This window comes from Anolis sagrei, chromosome 4 (assembly GCF_037176765.1).
Source record: "Anolis sagrei isolate rAnoSag1 chromosome 4, rAnoSag1.mat, whole genome shotgun sequence".
Taxonomy (NCBI): domain Eukaryota; kingdom Metazoa; phylum Chordata; class Lepidosauria; order Squamata; family Dactyloidae; genus Anolis; species Anolis sagrei.
The window spans coordinates 232,466,828-232,488,240 of record NC_090024.1 but is presented as its reverse complement, the minus strand read 5'-3'; positions in this window follow the sequence as shown (position 1 = coordinate 232,488,240).

Here is a 21,413-nt window from a genome sequence, read left to right as displayed (position 1 = left end):
GCGGAGTGACATAGTGCCATTAGCCGGCAGAGAAGTGGCTTTGAAGGGGACTTCATTAGAGAAGTCAATAGACAGGAAAATCCCCACATAGTGAGTGTTTGTTGTGGTTTAAAGAAATACAGTCGCAGATAGAGCAGCACTGTTTTCAAACTGCATCCATCATGGGGGCTGATCTATATCTTTCCTACTGTTACAATGAGAATTGGTTTTCTGAGATGCATTTTTCCATTGCACAGCCTCTGTAACACAGGCATTTCAAACAGGTATTGTTTCACTTAGTAGTACACCTATTATTAGCAATGGCATCACTAAGTGGGTGCAGGGAGTGCAAACTCCATCAGGTAATTTGGAGGTGTTTTGATTGTGCTTTTCCTGCAAGGCAAAATGGGGTTGGACTAGATGGCCCACGTGGTCTCATCCAACTCTATCATTCTATGATTCTATGACACTATAAGAGGCGTTAACACCAAAATGGTTGTGTAAAAAACTATGCAGGGTTTCAGCTATTTATTTATTTATCGTGTCAGGGACAACCAGACCATTGTATTACATTTCTAATAGAGTAAAACAAACAAACAGATTAAAAACCCACAAAGCTTGCAAACTTGGTAGTTGATTAAATGTCCTTTGACCAATATCTGGCCACTTGAAGTGCCTCTGGTGTTGCCGCAAGAAGGTCCTCCATCGTGCATGTAGCAGGGCTCAGGTTGTATTGCAGCAGGTGGTCAGTGGTTTGCTCTTCTCCACACTTGCATGTTGTGGACTCCATTTTGTAGCCCCATTTCTTAAGATTGGCTCTGCATCTCGTGGTGCCAGAGCACAGTCTGTTCAGCGCCTTCCAAGTCGCCCAGTGCTCTGTGTGCCCAGGGGGAAGTCTCTCATTTGGTATCAGCCATTGGTTGAGGTTCTGGGTTTCAGCCTGCCACTTTTTGACTCTTGCTTGCTAAGGTGTTTTAGCGAATGTCTCTGTAGATCTTAGAAAACGATTTCTTGATTTAAGGTGTTGACGTGCTGGCTGATACCCAAACAAGGGATGCGCTGGAGATGTCACTGCCTTGGTCCTTTCACTATTGGCTGCTACTTCCTGGCAGATGTCAGATGGTGCAATACCAGCTAAACAGTGTAATTTCTCAGTGGTGTAGGGTGCAGACACCCCGTGATATTGCGGCATGTCTCATTAAGAGCCACATCCACTGTTTTAGCGTGGTGAGATGTGTTCCACACTGGGCATGCATACTCAGCAGCAAAGTAGCATAGCGCAAGGGCAGATGTCTTCACTGTGTCTGGTTGTGATCCCCAGGTTGTGCCAGTCAGCTTTCGTATGATATTGTTTCTAGCACCCACCTTTTTGCTTGATATCCCAGGTAAGCTGAAATGTATTATTTTACATTAAAATATTCCTGTTATGAGATCTAGCCACAAAAAAACATTTTTCATAAGCATAGCGTACCTGTAATGTATCCATAGACCTATTGGATTATAAGTCAATGCTAATTTAACCTTGCTAAGAAAAAATTATGATAGGATGACCATAAGTTGGAAATAACTTAAAGACACACAACAACAACAACAACAACAACTGTTTGAACATCTGATGAGCAGTGAATGATCTTGCAGTTGTGGCATCTCTCTAAGAAATTTTATATGGACTTCCAAGGTCTGCAGTCACAGCGAATAGAAAATAGAAAAAGATCTGAATCAAACCTGCAGGTGATTTAACACTGGCGGTTGCATTTCACCCCGCTGTAGCTATTGGATTTCTTGGCTCCAAGTTTCCTATAAGGACAGAGTTCAGAACAGTGTCAAACTGATGCAATGCCACTGAGGTGTAAGTGTCCTGGAGGCAACCTAGATAGATTTGCAAAACGGGCTTCAGATATCATGTACAACATTGACAGTTATTTTAAAAAGCCAAGACTAGTTATAAAAAAAAATAGCAACAGAAGTTAAAGACTTATATTATTGGAGGGGAAAAGCTGGAAGGATTTTTTTTACTTTTTCTTTTTGTTTGTTGTTATTTATTGTGAGCTGGACTGACCTTGAAGGAGCTGGGGGTGGTGACGGCCGACAGGGAGCTCTGGTGTGGGCTGGTCCATGAGGTCACGAAGAGTCGGAGACGACTAAACGAATGAACAACAACATTTATTGTGAGAGGGTTGATAGAATATCAGTAGTAGTTAGGTTAGTTCACAATCAGCTTTATTTGGTACTCTCTTCTGCAGAGATCAGCATTCAAAAAAACAGCTGTGGAAATATTCACAACAGGCCCTCCCCTTTTGCAATGTTTAGGGCGGTGGTTCCCAACCTGTGGTTCGTGGACCACCAGTGGTCCCCAAGAACTAAAATATGGTCTGCAGCCTCACCTTTACTACACCGTTGCAACGACAGTGACTGGTCTCATGAAACGCTCTTATAGTGCCGAGGCAACGGCGATGTTGAGAGGGGAGAGGCTGACTACTCACAAAAGGCATGACAACAAGCCTCCTAACTGCTGCTGCTTCTCCTCCTTCTCCCTCCCCCTGAGAGGAACCATTCCATGTGATGCCTGGAAGCAGGGGTGCCTTGGTGTCTTCATTTTTAGGGCTGTTCCTGGGGTTATTTGGGGTGCTGATTCAGAAAATTGCATTGGATAGATCACATCAGCTCTAGATTATTAAATATGGTTTTCTTTGGGCGAGCAGATGGTGACTGCTGGATGGCATGTGTTCAGTATCAGAAACTAGAGCTGATATGTTAGCAACTTTTACTTTTGTTACCTTTGGGAGCACGTAATGGGAAGCCCCCTCCAGGGATCAAAATCAGCTTGACACGAAAACAAGTGAAAGCCAATCAAGTTTCCTTGCCTGTTTTTAGTGAGCAGCCTCCTTGCCTTGGAATTGTGTATGGTGTGCAGGCCCACGTGCATGCCTACCTGCAGCTGAGCACCTCCTCTGGAGTAAACTTTCCTCCTTGCCTTGGAAACTGGCATGCAAGCCTAAAAGCTTGCATCTACCTGCAGCTGATCACCTCCTCTGGAATAAATGTACTTCCTTCCTTGGAAACTGGTATGCAGGCCCAGAAAGTGCACATCTGCCTGCAGCTGAATGCCTCCTTAGGAGTAAACTTGCTTCTTTGCCTTGGAAACTGGTGCGCAGCCCACACACACACCTGCATGCAACCAAGCATTTCCTCGGAACGAAACTTGCCTCCTTGGCTTGAAACTGGCATGCAGGCCCAGCTTTCAAACAAGTGCCTCCTCTGGAATAAAGGTGCCTCCCTGCCTTGGAAACTGGCATGCAGGCCCATGTGTGTGCCTGCCTACAACTGAGTGCCTCCTCGGGAGTAAACTTGACTCCTTGCCTTGGAAACTGGCATGCAGGACCAGAAAGCGCATGCCTGCCTGTAGCCGAGCAACTCCTCTAGAGTAAGAAACAGGTAAGGAGTCTCCTTAAAGCACATGCCTGCCTGCAGCTGAGTGCCCCTCCTCTAGAATAGAGCTTAAATACATAAAATGACAGGAAAGGGAACCTGGGAAGCCCACTCCCCATAATGGTTAGATAAAAAACTGATCTTTCAGCACTCCAGAGCAAAAAGATGTCTGCCCTCTTGATTTCGGGAGGCTCCCAGAAAACAGATTGAGGCCCCCACTGAAAGCCAGGACACGAAACGGGCCAAGGTTTACCCCCAATGCATAACCCTAGTATCCAACAAGGTTTGGTTCCAAGACCCCCACCCCATTCATGGATACTAAAATCTGTGAGTGCTGAATTCCCAATGGCATATTAAAACGGTGTCCCTTGTATAAAATGACAAAATCACGATCTGCCTTTTAGATTTTATTTAAAAATCCATGGACTGTTCAATCAGTAAATGCCAAATCTGTGGGTATGGAAAGCCGATTGCCTATCTCAAATTCTGCCAGTATCCTACAACCTCTCAGCAGCAGGCTGTGAGTATAGTGTTGTGTTAATGATATTCATTTCAGTTTATCACACCTCTTAATCTTCAAATAAGATTAGTTTCCAATTTATTTTGGCAAGAAATGAATTCATCCTCAATCAAATTATATCTCATAGGGAGCTGCTTAAAAAGAATAGTGGGTCAGTGAATTTGGCCCATGGCTTTGACTGGCAGCAGGAAATTACTCACAATTAAATTTTGATATTGAGAAGAGATGGCTGAAGTAGTATAGAAAATCATTTACTTAATTGCTTCAGGAAGTCTTTTAAATATTTTATAAAGACGCCAATGAGGTTTAGGTTTCCTGAGATTCCTGCGGTAACGGAAGCCAGGAGGAGGTTGGGTTGCTGACCTTTACATTATGTTTCCTATATGCTTTTCCCTCTCTAATTATCAGCTAAACAGAAGATGAACTTGAGTAAAGTTTCAGTCCGAAGAGTTCTGGTTTGACAAGTCTGTATAAATTCAGGATTAAGTGCAATGAAAAAGACTTTGTTATCACTAAGGAGCTGTGCTTTTTCTTTCTCTTTTATAATGGAGAAAACGTAAATGTGTATTTTTCCTTAACGTGATAATGTGAGGCTCAATTGTACATACAACTGCAGCAATTCCAAGATTGTACTGGTGCAGATTTTGGAGTTCTTGACATTTCAGGGGATCACTGCAGTCCCATATACTAATTTACAACAGACATTTTCCATAGGCATTTTCCAAAACATTTAGAAATGTGCATTTGTTTATGCATTTTCCTAATGCCAGCACTTTAATGCATATTTTCCCCATTGACTAAAGCATCTCTGTGTGTTCCTTTTTCCAGTTGTCTGCATTTTTAGTACTTTTTAAAAGTATATATGATTTCATGAGGTTACAACGCACCATTAGTCCTAGAAATGTGCAAATTTCTGGAGCAAGATGCCCTTTATTTCATAACCTGTCTTGTGAGATGCAAAACAGGTAATTTCACCAAGCATTTCAAACCACTAAAATTCTATTCCATCCAGACACTTGTTTCTACCAGTCCTGTCGTGTTTACCTAGATCTGGATCCAATCTGTTGTGTGCTTTTTTGCTGGACGAAAGCTGATGTCTGAATATGATGCAGCCTTTCCTCTCAGGCTCCTAGCATCAATTCTTCCCCTCTTGAACCTGATGAATGGCAAGCTATTTGGATCCCATTTATTGAAACAGAAATATGGGATTTTAAATGTCAAGACTGCCCTTCAAAACAAAAAGATTGAAAACAGCATAAAAAATAAGATGTTCTTTTTTTACCATTAGGTGGAGTGAGAACAAGTACCCGGTCCTCTCAATCAGAAAGGTTAATGTGACCCTAGTAACAAAGTCAGCTTTCCAACTCATATATACCCAGCAACAGGTTCATGGCAGCTCTTTAGGTAGCATTATAATGTACACTAATTGTGCTGGCACGGCTGTGCCAGGAGATTTGATTCTTTTTCTTGCACTGTTAGTTTGTTTGAATTCATTTGGGCCATGCATTTTGCAATTGGGTAGCTTTCCCAAGGTTGCAGTCATAGGGCCAACAACCTATCAATCATCGTTAGAGCCTTTGATCCACCCCTTTCCCCAGGTTTGGAGAGAAAAGGGGACTTTTAATTCAGTCTCACAGCCTTACAGCAGGACGTATGGGCTTTCTCTGTCCCACCTGCAAAAAGCTTCACTTCTTACAGCTTTTGCTGAGGAAAAAGGATAGTTCCACAGCTTTTGCTGGGGGGAAAAGGAAAACCTCTACAGCTTTGTGGGGAGTAAAGTTACGGTTCTATAGCCTTTGCTGGAGGAATACAGCCAGCCTTTGCTGGACAAAAGAAATAGTTCCTACAGCCTTTGTGGAGAAACTTAAAAGGACACCAGCTTGGCAGATCTACAGCAATCATTGCCTGGTAAGGGACCACTTGTGCTATCCATAACGCAGCTTGGAGCCGGAGTTGGGGCCTCACACCAGCAGGGTTAAGAAAGATTGCCCAAGGAGGGGTCGGAAGGTTTCCCTAAAGAGGAAAGGAACAGTTTATCGGCAGATCGGGAAAGCTACTAGCTTTTCAAGATTGTAAAGCATTTAATTCATTTGTTCGAGGATTTAAGCCTTAATAAAGAACTTTGTTGAACCTATTTTGAGCCTCTACAGAACTTTGTTTTGGGAAACCTATGGGACCCTTTACTTGAGGCACCCCGGCATAAAAACAGAAAGCATGTCCTGTAAACAGACATTGTCATAGGCCCAGCGTGCGACAGCACACTAACACTCTATAAACATTTGATCCAGGTTATGGATTATATGAGTCTCCATTGCTAGATAATCTGGGATAAAAAGATAATATGGGATCAGATCCCAGGATATAGGGGCAGTGTGGGGGAAGCCAAGGTTACATATCTGTAATTAAATAGGCAGTGGAGGATATTGACGATCAATAAAAATTGTCTACCACATCTAATGAGACATCAAGCCATAGTCTGTGGCATCTACAGAGTCAGAGAAAAAGAGGAACTAAACTGATCCCATCTATTGAGGCTGATCTTTCCTGCACAGAAGTTCAAGAACAATTCATTTTCCTGCTGAGCTTTCTATGTGCATCATGGACTTCTTCAGCTTTAGTATATTTTTAAGCCTTTGTTTTTCCTCTGTTTTCCTCTGTTTTTTCCCCCTTTGGTCTTTTCCTCAGCTTTGTACTTCACTTTGATTCTGTTTTCTGTCTTGCCCCCATTTTGTCCCCACTTCTACCTTGGTCTTGAGGTCATATTTATCTACTGATACAATGTGTTCTTTAGATCTTACTTCTGACCAGTTCCTTGGTTGTATTTCTTCATTTGGCCTGTGCTGCTGAGTGCTTTCCGGTTGTGTATAACCATGGCTTGAAGCTTAACATTTCTAACATCACTGGAGGGCTTTAATGTCTATGGTGTATATGGAAGACTCTCAAGCTTCCTTCATCCTCGTTCCTCTAACTCAAAGATGAGAACCCCTTAGATCCTGAAGACTTTATCCCCTTTTCTATCACTTGCATGCCAAAACCACATACCACCACATCTCACAAATCCACACATATTAACTCAGTTCAGTATTTATTTATTTATGGTATGCCTATGGCCACAGGCTCCCTATAAGTAGCGGACTCATCCAAAATAAGTGGCTCCTCTTTATCAACATATCTCTCTCTTCAGAAAAAAAATTAACAGTACTCTTGTCCTCAGGGCAGTTTCATTTGGTTCTCTCCTACTGGAATCTGATTCCAAACTTATTTGCTCATTCATCCATGAGAGTTATCCATAATATTTATTTACAAAGGTCTATTTCAGAGAATTGTTCAGAATATCTTGACACGAGTGAAGGATTGCTCAGTCAAAATGGCCCTGTGCTTTCCTTTTTGATGGCTATGAAGAAGACTCTTATCTTCTTATCCTTGAAGCATTTCAAGAGTCCCTGCAAACAGAAGTAAAATGTTGCTCAAAATACTAGGAGTGATAACTACATTACCTATTGCTTCCTGGAATCATTTTCCTCCAGGAAGCCAAGCAGAAGAGTAGGCACAATGCCTTTGCTTTTATCTGGCTTCATTATAATAATAGCATGCAGCCAATCATATGGGGTTGCATCAACCTCTAGCAATGCAAATGAGGGCAGGAAGCATTGTTCTGATTTTAGTTTGGCTATGTAACAATTCTGCTTAGACATAGCTCATGGTGATAGCAATGTATCCTGTTCTCACTCCAAAATATCCTGTTGTGTAAAAGAAGGGAGGATAGTGATAAGCAATGTTGGGGCGAAATGTTGCTGCAACCACCCCACTAGAATCGAGAACAGGTAGAGAAGAAAGCTGGAGGAGTAAGTAAGGCAGCTGTGAAACCTCTTAAAACTGCTTCAGTTTTGAAAAGTTTGGTGTCTACCCTTGCCTCAACCTTTTCCTGACATTTGTTGAGCCCTCACTAGTAAGTAAATAATAATCTTCCTGCAAAGAATGATAACACCTTTGGCAAAAATGTAATAACTGCAGAAGTCAAGAACTTGCAACAAACCTTTCTTGAGCTTTTGTTTTTTTCCCCTGTAGCTTCCAAAGTGGTAAAACCAATTCTGGTCACACATCCACTTTCCAACCCATTAGCTTGCCATCAACAGATTGCTTTCGGGCTGCTTCAGACATGATGAATCGGAGAACTCGACTGACATGCAGCCAGGCCAGGATAAGACCTCTCCTCCAAGCAAATCACAGAAAGCATTCCTGGGGAAAGGCTCTTGCAAAAACACACAAGCAAACAAACCCTGGGGTTCTGAAAACATAGGAGTATGCTTCTGTCATCCTGGCATGACTAATTTTGAAACTATATTGGATAAGAAAGAAAAATGAAAGTCTTAAAAGTATTATGCTGCCAATTTCCCTTACATATGCACATACCAAATGTAGCTACAGCAGGCATGGGCAAACTTGGGCCCTCCAGGTGTTTTGGACTCCAACTCCCACAATTCCTAACAGCCTCTCAGACGCTTTGCCCATGCCTGGACTACAGGGATGGCAAAATGAGGGCATTGACCCCCAATAAGGATTGTTTCTCCACCCCAAGAAATTTGTCCTTCCATTCTAGATTAACAAATAACATTTGCCTTTAAAAAATAACATAGTTTTGAGATGTTACTTTTCAGGAAGTATCATAATGAAAGGAAATGAAGTTATTTAAGTAACTTGGTGTTAAGTAACTTGGTGACGGAGGAAAGTTCTGAGAGTGCCTTGGACCACCAGAAGATCCAACCAGTCCATACTTCAGGAAATAAAGCCTGACTGCTCATTGGAGGGAAGGATATTAGAGGCAAAGATGAAGTACTTTGGCCACATCATGAGAAGATAGGAAAGCTTAGAGAAGACAATGATGTTGGAGGAAAAGGAAGAGGGACCGACCAAGGGCAAGATGGATGGATGGCATCCTTGAAGTGACTGGATTGACCTTGAAGGAGCTGGGGGTGGTGACGATCGACAGGGAGCTCTGGCATGGGCTGGTCCATGAGGTCACGAAGAGTCGGAAACGACTGAATGAATGAACAAAAATACAGTATCAGCTAGTGGTTTGTATATTAGCAGAGTTAGGAATTGGTTCTGGGTTTTGGACTGATGTTTCAATGAGCTACGCAGTGGGCTCAGTCCTATGTTCAACATAAGTTCAGGACCCCAAATAGCTCCATGAAACATTGCAGAAAACCAGATTCAGAGTTTTACACAAATTCAGGGACAAATAGCTCCCTGACAATTTCAGAAAACCAGATTCGGAGTTTTACACAAATTCAGGGCAGAGTAGGGGAACCAGTGGCCATAGGCACAACAAGAAATGTTTTATAATAACTTCTTGAGGGTGATTTAGGAGGCTTTTTGCCATTCCCTGAGTCCCCTTCGGGGGGGAGAAGGGCGGGGTATAAATATAGGAAATAAATAAAAATTCGCTCACCAATGAAATCATACTGCTGAACAGCAGTACGTGTGAAAAAGATCTTGGAGTCCTCATGGACAAGTTAAACATGAGCCAACAATGTCATGTGGCAGATTAAAAAAGGCAATGGATTTTGGCCTGAATAAATAGGAGTCTAGTGTCTCGATCAAGGGAAGTCATGCTACCCCTCTATTCCGACTTGGTCAGAGCACACCTGGAATCACAGTGTCCAGTTCTGAGCACTGCAATTTAAGGGGGATGTTGACAAGCTGGAATGTGTCCAGAAGAGGACAATTAAAACGATCAAAGGTCTGGAGAACAAGCCCTATGAGGAGCAGCTTAAAGAGCTGGGCATGTTTAGTCTGGAGAAGAGAAGGCTGAGAGGAACATGATGAAGGTCATGTATAAATATGTGAGGAGAAGTCATAGGAAGGAGGGAGCAAGCTTGCAGAATGATGGCTCCAAACTATAAGAAAGGAGATTCTACCTGAACATTCGGAAGAACTTCCTAACTGTGAGAGCTGTTCAGCAGTGGAACTCTCTGCCTTGGAATGTGGTCAGGCTCCTTCTTTGGAGGCTTTTAAACAGAGGCCGGAAGGCCATCTGTCAGGGATGCTTTGAATGCGATTTTCCTGGACTGGATAGCCCACAAGGTCTCTTCCAGCTCTATGATTCTATGATAACATTATTTTAAAAATACGATTAGTGAATGTCATATAGAAGTAATGCAATGATGTTGGAAGTGGATTGTTTTTCAAAACTAAGGTGCTGAGCTCTGGAGTTAAACAGCCATTCTTTTGTATACGTCCCTGAACCCTCCCAAATCTTCCAGATTATTAAACCCATATACCTTTAAGCAAGACACAAAACTCTCACATCACTATTTTTCTCTCGCCTTGCCTTTTGAACCATATTCACCTGATAAAGAAACTTGTGCTCTTTGAAAGCTAGGAAAATGAGTTTTGACCTTCTGGTTGACCTTAGAAAGCTATCATCAATGTGTACTTTGGATTTTATTTTACAGTCAATACTGCATTTTGGACCAATAAACTCAGTTATTTATTCCAAACTAGAAAAGTTGGAACTATGCAGGATATAACTGAAGGCGTGTTAGGGTCAGCTGAAGGGCTTTTGCTCAGTTGAATGATCTTCTATGACATTATTATTAATCATAGAATCATAGAATCAAAGAGTTGGAGGAGACCTCATGGGCCATCCAGTCCAACCCCCTGCTTGTTATAATTATTGTTATTATTATTATTATTGCTACTACTACTACTATTATGTGTATTTAGTCCCCAGTGGTGCAGTGGGTTAAAGAGCTGAGCTGCTGAACTTGCTGACCAAAAGATTGGCAGTTCAAATCCAGGGAGCAGGGTGAGCTCCCACTGATAGCCCCAGCTTCTACCAACCTAGCAGTTTGAAAACATGCAAATGTGAGTAGATCAATAGGTACTGTTTTGGCAGGAAGGTAACTGTGTTCTATGCAGTCATACCAGCCACATGATCTTGGTCTCTATGGATAATACATCCTCTTCGGTTTCAAAATGAAGATGAGCACCACCTTTCAGAGTCGGACACAACTAGACGTAATGTCAAGGGGAAACCTTTACCTTTACTATAACCCACTTTTTCTCTTCACAAGGAGACTCGAAGTCTTGCTCCACCATAGCAAACTTCCCCTCTGAAATCCAGACTACAGGAGATCTAGTTTCTCTCCAGATTGTGTGCCTGTGTCTGGAAGATGGTAGAGAGTGACGTGGAACAATGGCTTCAAACTACAAGAAAGGAGATTCCATCTGAACATGAGGAAGAACTTCCTGACTGTGAGAGCCGTTCAGCAGTGGAACTCTCTGCCCCAGAGTGTGGTAGAGGCTCCGTCTTAGGAAGCTTTTAAACAGAGGCTGGATGGCCATCTGTCAGGGGTGATTTGAATGCAAAATTCCTACTTCTTGGCAGGGGGTTGGACTGGATGGCCCATGAGGTCTCTTCCAACTCTTTGATTTTATGATTCTATGATTCTAAGTAGAACACAATGTGCACTGTAACAATCAAGATATTGGAGTGGAACCTCCTTCCATGCACAGACACATACTGTACATCATAGATATCCTTTAGAATAAATCTGCAGTGGGAGGTTTGCTATAGTAGACCAAGGCTTTCCCCAAAATATCAGAGAAGATCATACAATTAATATTCTGAACCTATTTCGAGCACTCATACTACCCTTTTCAGATGTATGGCTGTCATGCCAAATGTCCCCACCTACAAATAGTGACCTTCCTTAACCGTTGTTTGGATGATGCCAATGGGGAAGCTCACATGGCAGGACTCAAATATAATAGGACCTCCCTTCTCCTGCACCCCAGCAATTGGTAGGTCATGGCGTATGGCATCTGATGCTGGAGGTAACTAACATACAACACTAATAGCAAAGAGTTCTTGACAGACCCATTATCTAAGGCAGTGGTTCTCAACCTGTGGGTCCCCAAGTGTTTTGGTCTACAACTCCCAGAAATCCCAGCCAGTTTACCAGCTGTTAGGATTTCTGGGAGTTGAAGGCCAAAACATTTGGGGACCCAAAGGTTAAGAACCACTGTTCTAAGACATTGTCTTATTCTCTTTAAAGCTGTCCCAATTCAGAGCAATCACTACATATTGTACTAGCAATTCTCATAGTAGTTCCTCCCTGTCTTCCTGAATATCCCACCATTTAGTTTTTACAGATGACTCCAGATTCTAGTACAGTAGAGTCTTGTTTATCCAACCTTCACTCATCCAATGTTCTGTAGTATCCAACACAGCCTGCCTCCCACCCTGATCCACAGCTGTTTCAATACATTGCCATGTTTAGGTGCTAAATTTGTAAATACAGTAATTAGTACATAACATCACCGTGTATTGAACTGCTTTTTCTTTCTATTTGTTGTAAAACATGATGTTTTGGTGCTTAATTTGTAAAACAATAATGTAATTTGATGTTTAATAGGCTTTTCCTTAATCCCTCCTTATTATCCAACATTTTTGCTTATCCAACTTTCTGCCAACCTCTTTATGTTGGATAAGTGAGACTCTGCTGTATTGGAAAACAAGGAAAAAATAAAATATTCCTTATCTTCTTTTCCTCCTACCATGAATACTCTTATCTGTTTGACACTTACAGCTTTGGGGTATTGTATCTATTTATCATATCAGGAGTGAACCAAGTATACAGTTGTGATGTATAAAAAAAACAAAGTTTTAAAACTTGGCAATTATATTAAATGCCCTTTGACCAGTAGCTGGCCACTTGGAGTGCCTCTGGTGTTGCTATAAGAAGGTCCCCCATTGTGCATGTGGCAGGGCTCAGATTGTATTGTAATAGGTGGTCTGTGGTCTGCCCTTCTCCACACTTGCATGTCGTGGACTCCACTTTGTAGCCCTATTTCTGAAGTTCCAGGGTTTTAGCCTGCCACTTTTGGACTCTTGCTTGTTGAGGTGTTCCTGTGAGTGTCTCTGTAGATCTTAGAAAACTATTTCTTGATTTAAGTAATTGGCGTGCTGACTGATATCCGAACAGAGGATGGGCTGGAGATGTCACTGGCTTGGTCCTTTTACTATTGGTTGCTACTTTCCAGCAGATGTCAGGTGGTGCAATACCAGCTAAACAGTGTAATTTATCCAGTGGTGTAGGGTGCAGACACCCTGTGATAATGCAGCATATCTCATTAAGAGCCACATCCATTGTTTTAGCATGATGAGATGTGTTCCACACTGGACATGCATACCCAGCAGCAGAGTAGCAAAGCACAAGGGCAGATGTCTTCACTGTGTCTGGTTGTGATCCCCAGGTTGTGCCAGTCAGCTTTTATATGATATTGTTTCTAGTGTCCTCTTTTTGCTTGATATTCAAACAGCTTTACAGATTTTGCATTTAAATGATGCTATAGGGTTTCATCTTGATAATATCAGTTCAGTTTTCCAGTCTGTAAATAATGTTTGGTAGATTCAGTATTGATCTTAGTTTTGACTTCTCATTGTTTGCTCTCCCTCCCATCTTTCTGTCATTGCAGCACTGGACATTACTGGGCTAGGTGGACAGATGGTCTGACCTCATACAAAGGAACTTCAGAGTTTCCTAACAGATGAGTAGAGAAGGGAATTATAAAATGAACAGGTTTTTTGCTTTTTTCTGACAATCCTTTCTTGGCCAAATCCGCTCTTCTGTGCAGAGGTCAAACTACTGAAAATTGTTCCTGCTTCTTGATTTTTTTTCTTGGAAATGTGATCAAAACAGAAAAAAGAACACCAGGGAAGCCAGGAGTTTTCCACTGAGAAAGAAGATGAATTATATCCATCTTTCCTAGCCTTAAAGGGAAGCAGGGGAAGTCATTAGCTGCCTTCAGCCAAAGTTTGCTTTGTGAATTGAAACCATATTATGCAGTGAAAACCATCTCCCAGCTTGGATTGCCTGAGAGGCAAATCACAGGAGGAGGCCATTAAGTTGTGCTTTCTCTGGGCAAACAAAATGGACAAATGGTGCCCACGGAAATGAGGAAGGAGGAGAAAGACAGCAGAGGCTCAGTGCATCTAAAAAGGTGTGTGTAATTCAGTATACTCTGGGAGTCCTTTTATCTCATTTACACTGGCATAGTTTTATTATTATAGTGCAGTCAGGGCTCAGGTGTGAAGCAGTTCCTGGGTTAGCAGCAATGGTAGAGCTAGTACGTAGTTTCTACGCTGACAGGGTGGTGATTCAAGTCTATGTCTGAACCTGAAGTTTAAGGGAACTCTCCAAGGTTCTGAAGTTGTTTGAATGATATCCAACACATTGGAGAGTTCTTTTGAAATTCAGACTAAAACTTTGGCTGGATTCCCTTTATTTTATTTATTTATCATGTCAGAAGTGAATTGAGAATACAGTTATGTATAAGAAACCGAAAACAAAGTTTAAAACTTGGCATTATGCTAGATTTCTTTGACCAGAAGCTGACCACTTCAAGTGCCTCTGCTGTCACTGTAAGAAGCTCCTCCATTGTGTATGTGGCAGGTCTCAGACTGCATAGTAGTAAGTGGTCTGTGGTTTGCTCTTCTCCACACTCATATATTATGGACTCCACTTTGTGGCCCTATTTCCTAAAATTGGCGCTGCATCTCGTGGTGCCAGAGCGCAGTCTGTTCAGCGCCTTCGAAATTGCCCAGTCTTCTGTGTGCCCAGGAGGGGGTTTCTCATCCAACATCAGCTACTGATTGAGGTTCCAGGTTTTAACCTGCCACTTTTGAACTCTCACTTACTGAAGTATTCCTGTGAGTATCTCAGTTGATCTTAGAAAACTATTTCTTGTTTTAAGGCATTGGTGTGCTGGATGATATCCGAACAGGGGATGGGCTGGAAATGTCACTGCCTTGGTCCTTTCATTATTGGCTGCTGCTTCCCATTATCTCATCTGGTATCAGCCACTGATTGAGGTTCTGGGTTTTAACCTGCCACTTTTGGGCTCTTGCTTGCTGAGGTGTTCTTGCTAGTATCTCTGTATATTGTATTGGTTTTTATGGGTGCATCTGCCTCAGTTTGGGATATTCATTGGCTTATGTGGCTATAGGAACCATACAAAAAGTGCATAAAATTAAAATTTTAACAGTAAGCCATTGTTCCTTTGGTTTCTTATGGGACAAAAAAGAAACTAAAGGAATAACAAAGCAGGTAAAGCTATAGAGTTAGAGATCTTGGCTGTTACGTGCTCAAGACATGTTGGCTCCAGTTAAGTTGGCAACAACATTCCAGGGTTTGAGGCCAACTTATTCCTTGAAATCCTTTTGTAACTAGAGATACAAGAGATTGAATCTGAAGCTCAGCTTTATTATTTTTCCATTGCCATTTCACTTTCGACTGGAGCTAGGTTTTCAGCTCTGGAAGATTCCTATTTATGGGCAGCCCTACCATTCACAGCATTGACAAAGCGTTTATCGCTCCATCTCTTGAATGTTTCCCATAGAATACTTGGGAAAATAGATTCAAATGTTAAAATATTTTTTTTCAAGACTTTTCTCCTTCTTTCTCATTTCATATCATTCCACCCCCAGGTTTTTGTGTGCCGTGTGCTGTCCCCGCCCCCCGACATCTGGAATCTAAGTTAAAAAAGGCTGGTGATGGTTTAAATTGCAGTGTACCATTTTGACAGAAGATGTGTTTTCCTCATTCGTTTTATGACAGCGGGGACTACAAGACTTACCTGTGATTCAGACATCATTTATCAGAGATGTGTTACTGTTTGTTGGTGTTGTTTCTGATGGAAGTGGGCAGGCAAGGAACACATGGAGCACGGTGAATTTTGAAGAGCGAGAAAGAGAAGCAGAAAAAACAGTGGCTTGCATACTTAGAGTGAACTTGTTGTCTTTTGTGTGTTCCACCGGTGCCACTTTCCCACTTGGGAATAAATTATATGTTGTGAAAGGCTTTATTGGTGTTCAGGGAAACTCTCTCCACAAAGGAACTTATCTCTGGAAAGCAGATCATACAGTATTGCAAAGAAGGAACACAACGTGCTTGCTTCATTTGCTGAACTTAGTATTTTCTGCTGCTGTGTGTAATGTAGTCATTTGAGCATTGGACTACAACTCTGTGACTACGGTTTGAATTCCTACTACTCAGTCATGGAAGCCCACTGGGTGACTTTGTGAAGACTCTCAGCCTCACAGAAACAAATCTTGCCAAGAAAAACCTATGATGGGTTTGCCTTTAGTCACCGTGTCAGAACCTCAGTTCTCATCACCCTAGCAAGCATAGCCAATAGTGAGAGATGATGGGATTTGTAGTCCACCCATGATAGGTTTGCCTTTAGTCACCATGTCAGAACCCCAGTTCTCATCAGCCTTAGCCAACATAGCCAATGGTGAGAGATGTTGGGATTTGTAGTACACTGATAATAGGTTTGCCTTTAGTCACCATGTCAGAACCTCAGTTCCCATCAGCCCTAGCCAGCATAGCCAATGGTGAGAGATGATGGGATTTGTAGTCCACCCATAATAGGTTTGCCTTTAGTCACCATGTCAGAACCTCAGTTCTCATCACCCCTAGCCAGCATAGCCAATGGTGAGATATGATAGGATTTGTAGTCTACCCATCATAGGTTCGCCTTTACTCACCATGTCAGAACCTCAGTTCTCATCAGCCCTAGCCAGCATAGCCAATGGTGAGATATGATAGGATTTGTAGTCCAGCTATGATAAGTTTGTCTTTAGTCACCATGTCAGAACCTCAGTTCTCATCAGCCCTAGCAAGCATAGCCAATGGTGAGAGATGATGGGATTTGTAGTCCACCCATCATAGGTTTGCCTTTAGTCACAATGTCAGAACCCCAGTTCTCATCAGCCCTAGCCAGCATAGCCAATGGTGAGAAGTGATGGGGTTTGTAGTCCACCCATGATAGGTTTGCCTTTAGTCATCATGTCAGAACCTCAGTTCTCATCAGCCCTAGCCAGCATAGCAATGGTGAGAGATGATGGGATTTGTAGTCCACCCATGATAGGTTTGATTTTATTCACCATGTCAGAACCTCAGTTCTCATCAGCCCTGGCCGTCATAGCCAATAGTGAGAGATGATGGGATTTGTAGTACCCTGATAATAGGTTTGCCTTTAGTCACCATGTCAGAACCCCAGTTCTCATCAGCCTTAGCCAGCATAGCCAATAGTGAGGGATGATGGGATTTGTAGTCTAAGAACTTATAGGGGGTCACACATTGCCTAGGCATGAGTTAGAGCAGGCATACCCAAACCAAGACCCCAGGGACATTATGTGGCCTTCCAAGGTCATTTACTATCCTAAACTTTAGACTGAAGTCTGAAATGACTTGACTTGACTTGACTATCTTATCAGCCAAAAGTAGGCCCACACTCCCCATTGAAATACTGGCAAGTTTATGTTGATTAAAATTGTTCTTCATTTTAAATATTGTATTGTTCTTTCCAATTTTTTTGCACTATAAATAAGATATGTGCAGTGTGCATAGGAATTCGTTCATTTAGTCCAGCCCTCCAATAGTCTGAGAGACTTTGAACCAGCCCTTTGCTTAAAAGGCTTGAGGACTCCTAGGTTAGAGAATCCTGTGAGTCTCCAAATTCTTTTGGAACAATAGTAAAGGTAAGAGTTTCCCCTGACATCGAGTCTAGTTGCATCCGACTCTGGGGTGTGGTGCTCATCTCCATTTCTAAGCCAAAGAGCCGGCATTGTCCTTAGACACCTCCAAGGTCATGTGACCAGCATGACTGTATGGAGCACCATTACCTTCCTGCGGAGCAGTACCTATTGATCTACTCACATTCGCATGTTTTCGAACTGCTAGGCTGGCAGAAGTTAGGGCTACCAGCGGGAGCTCATCCTGCTACCCAGATTCAAACCTCTGACCTTTCGGACAGCAAGTTCAGCAGCTTGGTGAATTAACCCACTGTGCTACCTTGGGCTCCACATAGTGGTACTGAAATCATTGTGCCTCTTGCAATCAATGGCATCTTAGATTTGAAGAAATAGAGTAAGCTGGGGCTAACAATGGGAGCTCACCCTACTCCCCAGATTCAAACTGCTGAATTTTGGTCAGCAACTTCAGCAGCTCATCAGTTTAACCCACTGCACCACTGGAGGTATTATACTATATAATACTGCAGTATTTGGGACAGTACTGCAGTAATGTGTAGTTATTTACATTATTGGAAGTTGACTTTCCTAGTATTTTTTTCCTATTGGGCCATATAAAGCAGAACTTTTATGCAATTATTGCACACACACCCTTTTGGAACAACTTCCAAAACAGACCCAGTTCATGGTTGTATGTATAATTCAAATTCTTGTGTTTATGGTTCTGTATTAAGTTCATGGGGGGTTATACTTTCAAAGAAAGATATATACATTTCTGATGAAGGAAATCTTTTGATGTTGAAACACCCTTGGGCTACTGATATTTGCAAATGTCATGTTATTATTATTTGATTCAATCTGTGCAAATAGTGTTTTTCGGAGAATAGATACAATCACCCCAAAAGTTTATAGTCTAAAGGACACATAGGGAAGCAACTGAAAAGGAGAAGGAATGGAGGCATGGTTAGGCACTAGCAGAGAACAAACATATGATTGATGTGTTGTTGAAGGCTTTCATGGCCAGAATCACTAGATTGCTGTGCGTTTTCCAGGCTGCATGGCCATGTTCTAGAAGCATTCTCTCCTGACATTTCACTTGCATCTATGAGGAGCCCCCCAGTGGAGAAGTGGGTTAAACCCCTGTGCCGGCAGGACTGAAGACCGACAGGTCGCAGGTTCGAATCCAGGGAGAGGCGGATGAGCTCCAGCTCCTCATATGGGGACATGAGAGAAGCCTCCCACAAGGATGATAAAAACATCAAATCATCCAGGTGTCCCCTGGGCAACGTCCTTGCAGATGGCCAATTCTCTCACACCAGAAGTGACTTGCAGTTTCTCAAGTCGGTCCTGACATGACCAAAAAAAAAACCCTGCATCTATGGCAGGCATCTTCAGAGATTGTGAGGATGGCAGTTTCCAACAGACCTTGCAACCTCTGAGTATGCCTGCCATAGATGTGGGCGAAACGTCAGGAGAGAATGCTTCTAGAACATGGTCATACACCCTGGAAAACTCACAACAACCCAAACATATTATTATTTCTGTTAGTTTGTAGTTGTAAGGAAAAGTGTGTGTTTGAGCTCAGTGATGAGCTCCCTCTATCAGCTCCAGCTCCTCATGCAGGGACATGAGAGAAGCCTCCCACAAGGATGATAAAAACATCAAATCATCCAGGCGTCCCCTGGGCAATGTCCTTGCAGACGGCCAATTCTCTCACACCAGAAGCGACTTGCAGTTTCTCAAGTCGCTCCTGACACAACCACAAAAAAAGTGTATCTATGGCAGGCATCTTCAGAGATTGTGAGGATGGCATTTTCCAACAAACCTCACAACCTCTGAGGATGCCTGCCATAGATGTGGGCGAAACGTCAGGAGAGAATGCTTCTAGAACATGGCCATACACCCTGGAAAACTCACAACAACCCAAACATGATTATTTCAGTTAGATTGTAGTTGTAAAGAAAAGTGTGTGTTTGAGCTCAGTGAAATCAAGGAGCTTGAAAGACCGGGAAAGAAAAAGATCATGGGTTTATAAACATCCAGGTTGAACATCCCTTATTCAAAATGCTTCGGGACCAAAATGCTTTTGATTTTGTGTTTATTTATTTTTTGTTTTGGAATATTTGCCTAGATATAATGAGGTATTTGATGGAAACAAAGTCTAAATATGAAATATATTTGTGTTTCTTATACACCTTATACCAGGCATGGGTAAACTTCAGGCCTCCAGGTGTTTTGGACTTCAACTCCCACAATTCCGCGGCTGAGGGGGAAAAGGAAGGGACCTGAAGCTTTTAGGAATTGTTAGGAATTGTGGGAGTTGAAGTCCAAAACACTTGGAGGGCCGAAGTTTCCCCATGCCTGCCTTATACACATCGCCTGAAGGTCATTTCATGCACAATAGGTTTAATAATTTGGAACATGTGCCATAAGAAAGCAAATATCACTTTCTGAGTGGACAATTTTGGAGTGTTTCAGAATTCCACATAAGGCAGGTTCAACCTGTATATTGTTCCTATAATTGCCGAGAAAGGATGTTGCTTCCTCTCCTTGTCACTAGTCAAATACAAAAAAAAAGAGATAAGAAAACAGCTACTTATGAAGAGAAATGAGATTCAGAGAGAACTGGCAACTGGGGATCATTATTCTTGAAATAGGCAGCCCAGCCAGTATCAAAAATTCAGGACACATTCAGGCTTCCCATGAGTTTCCAGGCAATTTCTGGATTTGGGGAGAAGCTGGAGAGTAGCGACTTGGTAAAGGTGGCATACTCACTCATTATTAATTAGTGTTAATTAGTCGGTTCTTGTGGGTTTTTTTCAGGCTATATGGCCATGTTCTAGAGGCATTTCTCCTGACGTTTCGCCTGCATCTATGGCAAGCATCCTCTGAGAATGCAATTTCTGGATTTGGGGAGAAGCTGGAGAGTAGCGACTTGGTAAAGGTGGCATACTCACTCATTGTTAATTAGTGTTAATTAGTCAGCATCCACAAGAACTGAGTGATTCCAGCCATGAAAGCCTTTGACAATACAGTGTTAATTAGTGATTTTATATTGTTGTTCTGCTTATTTACATTGTTTTTGTATTTTATGTTATTTTATTTTCTCATTTTCTGTTGTGTTTTTGTGTTATATTGTGTTTACTGTATTGATGGGCATGGCCTCATGTAAGCCACCCCGACTCCCCTTGGGAAGATGGTGACAGGCTATAAATAAAGTATTATTATTATTATCATTATCATCATCATCATCATCATCATTATTATTATTGTTAGCTCCTTTGACACAGAGGGTGTCTACAATGTATAATTTATTGATCATATCAGAAGTGAACCGAGGATACAGTTGCAATGTATTTAAAAAACATAAAGTTAAAAACTTGGCATTATACTAAATGTCCTTTGACCAGTAGCTGGTCACTTGGAGTGCCTCTGGTGTTGCTATAAGAAGGTCCTCCATTGTGCATGTGGTAGGGCTCAGACTGCATTGTCATAGGTGGTCTGTGGTTTGTTCTTCTCCGCACTCGCATGTCGTGGACTACACTTTGTGGCTTAGTTTCGTAAGGTTGGCTCTGCATCTCGTTGTGCCAGAGCACAGTCTGTTCAGTGCCTTGCAAGTTGCCCAGTCTTCTGTGTGCCCAGGAGGGAGTTTCTCATTTGGTATCAGCCATGGCTTGAGGTTCCGGGTTTGAGCCTGCCACTTATGGACTCTCACTTGCTGAGGTGTTTCTGCAAGTATCTCTGTAGATCTTAGAAAACTATTTCTTGATTTAAGGCATTGGTATGCTGGCTGATATCTGAACAGAGGATGAGCCGGAGATGTCACTGCTTTCATTATTGGCTTCTACTTCCCGGCGGATGTCAGATGGTGCAATACCAGCTAAACACTATAGTTTCTCCACTGGTGTAGGGTGTAGACATCCTGTGATAATGCGGCAT